At 40.1% G+C, this 9,186-nt stretch overlaps 1 protein-coding gene and 1 non-coding gene across 3 annotated transcripts in view; one reads left to right on the plus strand and one right to left on the minus strand.

Moving 5' to 3' along the window:
• The window catches only part of LOC101846896 (protein C1orf43 homolog), an 18,148-nt gene extending 15,618 nt beyond the window's left edge, over window positions 1-2,530 (minus strand). The window contains exon 1 of one of the 2 annotated variants that reach the window (XM_005103684.3): window positions 2,309-2,530. The gene's annotated coding sequence lies outside the window, so the exon portion shown is untranslated. The remainder of the gene's footprint in view (window positions 1-2,308) is intronic. The other variant, XM_005103683.3, reaches the window with a different exon arrangement.
• Window positions 2,531-2,845: 315 nt separating this feature from the next.
• On the plus strand, window positions 2,846-2,917 carry TRNAM-CAU. The gene has a single exon. It is a non-coding gene; the product is annotated as a tRNA-Met (tRNA).
• The last annotated feature ends 6,269 nt before the right edge of the window (window positions 2,918-9,186 follow it).

Here is a 9,186-nt window from a genome sequence, read left to right on the forward strand (position 1 = left end):
GTGTGTGTGTGTGTGTGTGTGAGTCTTTTCCTGACCCCTGTCCCCCGATTAATGCTCCCTGATATAATGTGAATTTCTGCTTGAGTTTGTGACCTTCTAATTCTAGAATTGCCTGTTTTGGTTCTACACCAAAGTGTAGGCTAAGGCTAGCCTAGATCTAGGCCTACGGTCTCATTGAAAACATGCCAAGATGGTACCGTAGCTCTAGACTAGATGCTCGTCCAATGAAATTAGTTGAGAACTAATTGACCCATTAGACACACATTTAAATGTATAATGCTAAAGATAGTGTTGTTTTCAGACTTGACACAGCTTCACTCGGTGGCAATAGACAAAAAGTCAGTTTTTGTCAATTGCCACCGCGTCACTCGGTGGCAATTGACGCTACCTTTTCCTAATTTCGGAATACTGCCTATCGGTGTGGATGATCAAATTGATAAAAGCAAAGAAAAAAATTGCGTTATAGCCCAAAAGTAATCGTCTACAAAGGTGCTATGGCTATTTCACTTTTCGAATCGAGCCGAACAACGGGGGTCGCCATTTTGTTTTGCCCGTAAGTTCTCGCAAGATCTACTCCTCCCAACTTCTCTCTCTCTCTCTGTCTCTTTCTGAATACTGTCTATCGGTGTATTGACCAAAACAAAGTTTTAAAATGATGTTAAAACACAAAAGTTAATTAATTTGGTTGTCTACAAAGATGCTACGGCTATTTAACTTTTCGTATCGACCTGTACTACGCGGGTCAACATTTTGTTTTGCCCAGAAATTCTCGCGCTACTCCTCCCTCTCTCTCTCTCTCTCCACTGCCCACAGACAAAATTGTACGCTTTTACTTTTAGTAGGCTACAGTTGTAATGGAACGTTTGTTCACGGCACAGAATTCTACAATTTTTCTGTTATCACAGTGCAGAATTCTGTGGTTTAGGGTGAACGCAAAATTTGTTGGCCTAGATCTAGGCTTTAACGGTGAACGCGCACCGGGTGAGAATAGCCAAAAGACTCGCCTGCACTATTCTCACCCCGGGTGAGAATAGAGGTGGCCGAACACAATACAGGTTGGCCTAGATCTAGGCGGTGAACGCCCACCGGGTGAGAATAGCCAAAGGAAGTGGCTATTCTCACCCGGGGTGAGAATAGAAATACGATCGACCTCTCACCCCGGGTGAGACTTGTGACCGTAGGCTATTCTCACCCTGTTTGAAACAAGACCTGTTTTTCCTAATTTCGGAATACTTTCTATCGATGTGGATGATCAAATTGATATAAGCGAAGAAAAAATTACGTCATAGCACAAAAGTAAGCTAATTTCATTGTCTTCAAAGATGCTATGGCTATTTCACTTTTCGAATCGAGCCGAACTACGCGGGTCGCCATTTTGTTTTGCCCGGAAGTTCTCGCAAGATCTACTCCTCCCCTCTCTCTCTCTGTGTCTCTTTCTGAATACTGTCTATCGGTGTGGACGATCAAATTGACCAAAACAAAGTTAATAAATGATGTTAAAACACAAAAGTAAATTAATTTGGTTGTCTACAAAGATGCTACGGCTATTTAACTTTTCGAATCGAGCCGAACTATGCGGGTCGCCATTTAGTTTTGACCGGAAGTTCTCGCGCTACTTCTCTCTCTCTCTCTTTCTCTCTCCACTGCCCACAGACAAAATTGTACGCTTTTAGTAGGCTACAGTTGTAATGGAACGTTTGTTCACAGCACAGAATTCTACAATTTTTCTGTTATCACAGTGTAGAATTCTGTGGTTTATGGTGAACGCAAAATTTGTTGGCCTAGATCTAGGCTATAACGGTGAACGCGCACCGGGTGAGAATAGCCAAAAGACTCGCCTGCACTATTCTCATCCCGGGTGAGAATAAAGGTGGCCATAGCCAAAAGACTCGCCTGCACTATTCTCACCCGGGGTGAGAAGAATAGATAGAGGTGGCCATGTTTAAAATTAAAATGTCTGGATACGATTGTGGGGTATCCAGTGGCGGTGGATGAACCAGAATTTGAATGAAATTTGCTCACGTCTGCACCCATGTCATTATTAAGTGTCAATCAATAAAAGAAATCAAGAATCAAAGAGAGGAAAAGAGAGAGAGAGAGAAAGAGAGAGGGGGGGGGGGGAGAAAGAGAGAGAGAGAGAGAGAGAGAGAGAGAGAGAGAGAGAGAAAGAGAGAGGGGGGGAGGGAGGGAGGGAGAGAGAGAGAGAGAGAGAGAGAGAGAGAGAGAGAGAGAGAGAGAGAGAGAGAGAGACCTCCTAGCCTAGGCTAGAGTAGAGCCTAATCTACACTTCCCTCTTCTGTCTCCTTACCTTACCTTTTCAGCCAACGTCCAAGTAGAAAAAGCGCAGTGATCTGAAAGACGTTTAGATTTTAGATCTAGATATAGATCTAGATCTAGATCTAGATATCTAATATCTAGACCTATAGCCTATATAATTAGATCTAGAATCTAGATCTAGATTCTATCTATTAAGCTAGATCTACTATTACTATAGAAACTCCTTTTCTTTGATCAAACTTTGGCTGGTATCCTTTCTTTGAAGTACTTCGTTTCATGTCACATCCGGTTTTACTTTTTGATATTTTGTTATTATAAAACTTGCCCTTTCTGTAGGCCTAGCCTAGTACAAGGTTTAAATATATATATCTAATCTAGATCTAGTAGAGAAAAAAATAAAGGTTTGTACATGGATTTGGGCATGTACACGATTTTTAAACAATTTGATAGAATTATCGGTAATTATCAAAGCTCACAATTTGGATATTCAAAAGTGATATGAAATTGTATTGAAGCACAGGGTGTGGTGTTTATGAATAATGTCAATAAATTACCACTTTTATCCACTAGCAGAGTGGCGCAGTGGAAGCGTGCTGGGCCCATAACCCAGAGGTCCGTGGATCGAAACCACGCTCTGCTAACTTTTTTTTTTTAAAAGATTTCAATTACATATTATATCAATCTTTGACTGTTAGGTTCTGTTTATTTTTCCTTGGAACTGATAATTTTTTTTCCTTTCGTTCTGGGTTTTTTTTTGTAATCGTCCATCATGAAGCTGGGCAGGCGTGCCGGGTGATAAATTGACCTTTCCACAGACTTTAGGCCTTTTGTAGAAGATCTACATTAACGTACGTTATGTAGGCCCTTTAGAGAAAAAAAATGCAGGGTGACGTAAGGTGGAATGTTGGGAGAGACCGTTTGCACAGAACATTGTCTTGGACTGGAAACCGTTAGAGCAGGTTCGGCTACCTAACAGGCCTATCAATATACCTAATACTGGATAAATATTTATTTCTTTATACTATTAAGTGCGAGTAAACGAAATATCTCTTGTTGTTCACTGCCTTTACCTTCAATACATCTGGTGTAGGTTTTGTTGGTTTGTTTGGGGGTTTTTGATAGTTTGTTTGTTTTTGGTATGTATTAGGACCTCGGAGTAAAGGTGAAAAGATCGAACTTAAGTTCAAGAGTTTAAACATCCCATCATCATCAAGTGCCATATATGTGAGACAGCGTGGTGAAATCAAGCGCTCGTCAAATGAATTAAATCAGAGAAATCGGCCTTTTCCTCCAGTTTTACATTTATTATTTTTTTCTTTTTTTTTTTTGGGGGGGGGGGTTCAGCACCGTTTATATCTACGTATTGAAAAACACATTTCTGTGACGATTTCAGTGGGGGGGGGGGGGGGGAGTTGATAAAAGACACAAAAATATAACTTTATTTGTTTCCAAGATCTCTCCAAGCAATGTACACCAAGCTTTGGCGGCCATTATTCTATTTTACATCTGAAATCAGGTGACCCTTCACCTCCTTTAATTGCAAATATCTTGACTTCTATTTAAGATAGATGGGAAATATTCTTTCTTTTATCACAAGCAAGACACATGAACATGCTTTATAATGATATAGGCCTACCAATAATTCCGAAAATTGACAAGCGCTTGCATTCCACCACGTCGTAACACATTCTGTAACAGACATCGATGATCACGGGTCTCCATTCTTTCCTTTGCTCGGGTGCTCTTAGAGTGCTCTAAATTTTAAAAAATAAATTGCATGCTAGTGATCTTTCCCAGTCACCAATCCGGTTGCTCTCCAAGTAGGTTGCTCTTGGTCTGTCCTTTTTCATGTGTCTCAAATTTTGCTGCTGGGGGAGATATTCCAGATGATCGAGGCCTCTGTGTCTATTCAAGTGTCCCAGAAACTGCATTTTGTCTTTTCCTGAATGTTTTTATCTGCGAGTGGCCCCCGTGGGCTTCTTCAAGTACCAGGTTTACTATGTGGTCATTTAATTTCTTTTCCTTGCAAGAAATTCTCAGCACTATCCTAGAAAATCCACACGTGCGCCATTGCTTCTTGGTCTATTCTACATGTATTTTCATAAGTTATTGTGCAGTATTCGCAGTCTTAGAGGGGTTGACCACTCGTGACACGTATATAGACTTTCAGAATTTTCATATTGATTGTCACTGAGATGTTTCTATTTTTCTTGGAGTAATTTATTCTACTGAAACTCTTTAGCCACTGCAATTTTTCATTTTGTTTCTGTGGATCATTGAATTTACATCTGATGGAATTATATATGCCGAATGTTTAAACTATGGAACTTGTCTGATATTAAAATTGTCAACTTCACATGAGATTTCAAACAGGTTTTAGGATCTCTACCTTTTTCAAACTGTGTAGCCTACATGTATCGGCGTGTCATATATTAATGCTATTTTCGCCATTCACTTTAAGACCTGGACATTCTTCTTTATTTCCAAGTAGGCATGTTATTTAACTGTAAGCTAAAGCCTACGGTTAATAGGTCTGGCGTAATAGGGCACATCCTTGCCTCGCTCATTCTTTACCATGATCGGCATCGTCTGTTTCAGATCTGGCACTTTATGGTTTCTCTTATAGCCAAAAACATATTACAACCCTGACAAAATTCACATTTTAACAGTTAACCAGTGCCATTATACCCAAAATCAGGGGCGAAGCGTCTATATTATTATTATTATCAATAAGTTATCACTGCTTCGACCTCCCTTAATTTGGGAACATCGTTGCACTAAATTTCACCCTTAGACCGTGATTGACGATTGACATTGACCTTATAAATTTAAATTGACCTTCATGAAATCAGCAATGAGTAGTGGGTGTACAACACTCGAAGCGGTTTAACTGCCACAAAAATACCCTGTTCGCCCCTTTTGGGCCACTTTCATACTATGTCGCTGACCTTACAGGTCTCCCTCCCCCCCCCCCCCCCCACCCCTGGGGGCAGTGCCACTGACTGTAGTGTCTTTTAGGCCATTGCCAAAGGGGGGACATTTCCCGTTCATGCACAGTAGAATTGTAAATGGGCTGATTCGTCATGTCACGCTCATAACTGTGCCTGATCTACAACAGGGAACTGCTGCTTTTTCTTTCCTTATCCTTGCTATTGTCATTTTCCTCTACTTCTTTTGCATGTTTATCACACTCTTGTGACCTGCTATTTCCGGGGTGCCTTGATAGTCGAAGCAGACTTTGTACTGTTGAAGCTAGAGAGGTGAGCAGAGTAAGTGCAATTCCCTGTAAAGACTTCTCTGTTGACACCCACCCCTTGGCGCTCCTATAACCTTATGCAGTTGCGAGCGCCGTAAAACCCTCTACTAAAACAAAACTAACCCTTCAGCGCACATTCAAAAGTGGAAGTGGAGTTTTAAATGTTCAAAATATGGCAAACTTTTCACAGCCAGAAGGGGTCTCATCTGTCATAGCAGAAGCCTCTGGACTCTAGATTATCTTAATCTTTAGATCTTTTAATATTCTTCTGTTTTGCTGTAAATATTATCCTCTCCGTGTGTTTTGATCATCCTCAGACACTGATGGACGAGCCACTATATTATTATTATTTTATTATTGTTATTATTATTATTATTATTATTATCATCATCATCATCATCATCATCATCATCATCATCATCATCGGGGGGGGGAGTTGATAAAAGACACAAAAATATAACTTTATTTGTTTCCAAGATCTCTCCAAGCAATGTACACCAAGCTTTGGCGGCCATTATTCTATTTTACATCTGAAATCAGGTGACCCTTCACCTCCTTTAATTGCAAATATCTTGACTTCTATTTAAGATAGATGGGAAATATTCTTTCTTTTATCACAAGCAAGACACATGAACATGCTTTATAATGATATAGGCCTACCAATAATTCCGAAAATTGACAAGCGCTTGCATTCCACCACGTCGTAACACATTCTGTAACAGACATCGATGATCACGGGTCTCCATTCTTTCCTTTGCTCGGGTGCTCTTAGAGTGCTCTAAATTTTAAAAAATAAATTGCATGCTAGTGATCTTTCCCAGTCACCAATCCGGTTGCTCTCCAAGTAGGTTGCTCTTGGTCTGTCCTTTTTCATGTGTCTCAAATTTTGCTGCTGGGGGAGATATTCCAGATGATCGAGGCCTCTGTGTCTATTCAAGTGTCCCAGAAACTGCATTTTGTCTTTTCCTGAATGTTTTTATCTGCGAGTGGCCCCCGTGGGCTTCTTCAAGTACCAGGTTTACTATGTGGTCATTTAATTTCTTTTCCTTGCAAGAAATTCTCAGCACTATCCTAGAAAATCCACACGTGCGCCATTGCTTCTTGGTCTATTCTACATGTATTTTCATAAGTTATTGTGCAGTATTCGCAGTCTTAGAGGGGTTGACCACTCGTGACACGTATATAGACTTTCAGAATTTTCATATTGATTGTCACTGAGATGTTTCTATTTTTCTTGGAGTAATTTATTCTACTGAAACTCTTTAGCCACTGCAATTTTTCATTTTGTTTCTGTGGATCATTGAATTTACATCTGATGGAATTATATATGCCGAATGTTTAAACTATGGAACTTGTCTGATATTAAAATTGTCAACTTCACATGAGATTTCAAACAGGTTTTAGGATCTCTACCTTTTTCAAACTGTGTAGCCTACATGTATCGGCGTGTCATATATTAATGCTATTTTCGCCATTCACTTTAAGACCTGGACATTCTTCTTTATTTCCAAGTAGGCATGTTATTTAACTGTAAGCTAAAGCCTACGGTTAATAGGTCTGGCGTAATAGGGCACATCCTTGCCTCGCTCATTCTTTACCATGATCGGCATCGTCTGTTTCAGATCTGGCACTTTATGGTTTCTCTTATAGCCAAAAACATATTACAACCCTGACAAAATTCACATTTTAACAGTTAACCAGTGCCATTATACCCAAAATCAGGGGCGAAGCGTCTATATTATTATTATTATCAATAAGTTATCACTGCTTCGACCTCCCTTAATTTGGGAACATCGTTGCACTAAATTTCACCCTTAGACCGTGATTGACGATTGACATTGACCTTATAAATTTAAATTGACCTTCATGAAATCAGCAATGAGTAGTGGGTGTACAACACTCGAAGCGGTTTAACTGCCACAAAAATACCCTGTTCGCCCCTTTTGGGCCACTTTCATACTATGTCGCTGACCTTACAGGTCTCCCTCCCCCCCCCCCCCCCCCCCCCTGGGGGCAGTGCCACTGACTGTAGTGTCTTTTAGGCCATTGCCAAAGGGGGGACATTTCCCGTTCATGCACAGTAGAATTGTAAATGGGCTGATTCGTCATGTCACGCTCATAACTGTGCCTGATCTACAACAGGGAACTGCTGCTTTTTCTTTCCTTATCCTTGCTATTGTCATTTTCCTCTACTTCTTTTGCATGTTTATCACACTCTTGTGACCTGCTATTTCCGGGGTGCCTTGATAGTCGAAGCAGACTTTGTACTGTTGAAGCTAGAGAGGTGAGCAGAGTAAGTGCAATTCCCTGTAAAGACTTCTCTGTTGACACCCACCCCTTGGCGCTCCTATAACCTTATGCAGTTGCGAGCGCCGTAAAACCCTCTACTAAAACAAAACTAACCCTTCAGCGCACATTCAAAAGTGGAAGTGGAGTTTTAAATGTTCAAAATATGGCAAACTTTTCACAGCCAGAAGGGGTCTCATCTGTCATAGCAGAAGCCTCTGGACTCTAGATTATCTTAATCTTTAGATCTTTTAATATTCTTCTGTTTTGCTGTAAATATTATCCTCTCCGTGTGTTTTGATCATCCTCAGACACTGATGGACGAGCCACTATATTATTATTATTTTATTATTGTTATTATTATTATTATTATTATTATCATCATCATCATCATCATCATCATCATCATCATCATCATCATCATCATCATTATCATTATGATTATTTTTTTAAAGAATTATAATCCAACTGCCAACCCTAACGGCAAGCTGATGCCAGGCTAAAACAACAACAATAGCAACAGCAGCAGCAGCAGCAGCAGCAGCAGCAGCAGCAACAACAGCAACTGCAACTTATAACAACAAAGGCTAATGGAACACTAGTCTAGTAAGCTTAAGCCTACCTATAATTAGAGTAGTGAAAAGAATGGCACGGCAAATGGAGAAAAGAGCATTTTGCATAAATAATATGATGAGTACAATGTACTATGTACTACCGGTTCCGTTCAATAAAACTTCTTTAAATTTAAAAGTGACTCGGAAAGGCAAAATAGATCTATATGTCGTACAAATATTTTCGGTCTGTGATGAACGATTCTTTGAACATAACAAACGAAAGACGGCCGATAGGACGTTGTGCCCAGTGTAATCGAATGCCCCTTTGACGTCAGACTTTTATCAGATTTGCTTCTCAAGCAACTGTGACGAACCCTTTCTTACGTAGTTGGACGTGCCTGGAGTGTTTGAGGGCTCTCAAGCAATGATGGGTCACTGTGGAGGTGAACGTTGTACATACTTTCGCCGTGATTGTGGAACACACGAGTGGGCTTTGAATGAGGACCTTTAAGGGAACTACGATAAAACGTGTCGACTAGCAAGTAGTCTACGTTTACGTTATGTAGTATCAAAGGGTTTTGGTGGGGTGGGGTTGCGAATTACATAGTATGTAGAATTACAAGTAATATTATTAGTATAAGATATAGGTTTACAAAATGTTTCTTTCTTCTTTTTTGTTTTCAAATGTGGGCCTACAGCTGGAATAAGAATTACACTGTAGTTGTCTTTTTACTTTCGTTGGTAGCTGTTACGGATGAGTTTGTTACACTTGATGGTTATTGTATTTGCCTTTCGGGTCTTCATTTCAATCTT

This window comes from Aplysia californica, unplaced genomic scaffold (assembly GCF_000002075.1).
Source record: "Aplysia californica isolate F4 #8 unplaced genomic scaffold, AplCal3.0 scaffold00386, whole genome shotgun sequence".
Lineage (NCBI taxonomy): Eukaryota > Metazoa > Mollusca > Gastropoda > Aplysiida > Aplysiidae > Aplysia > Aplysia californica.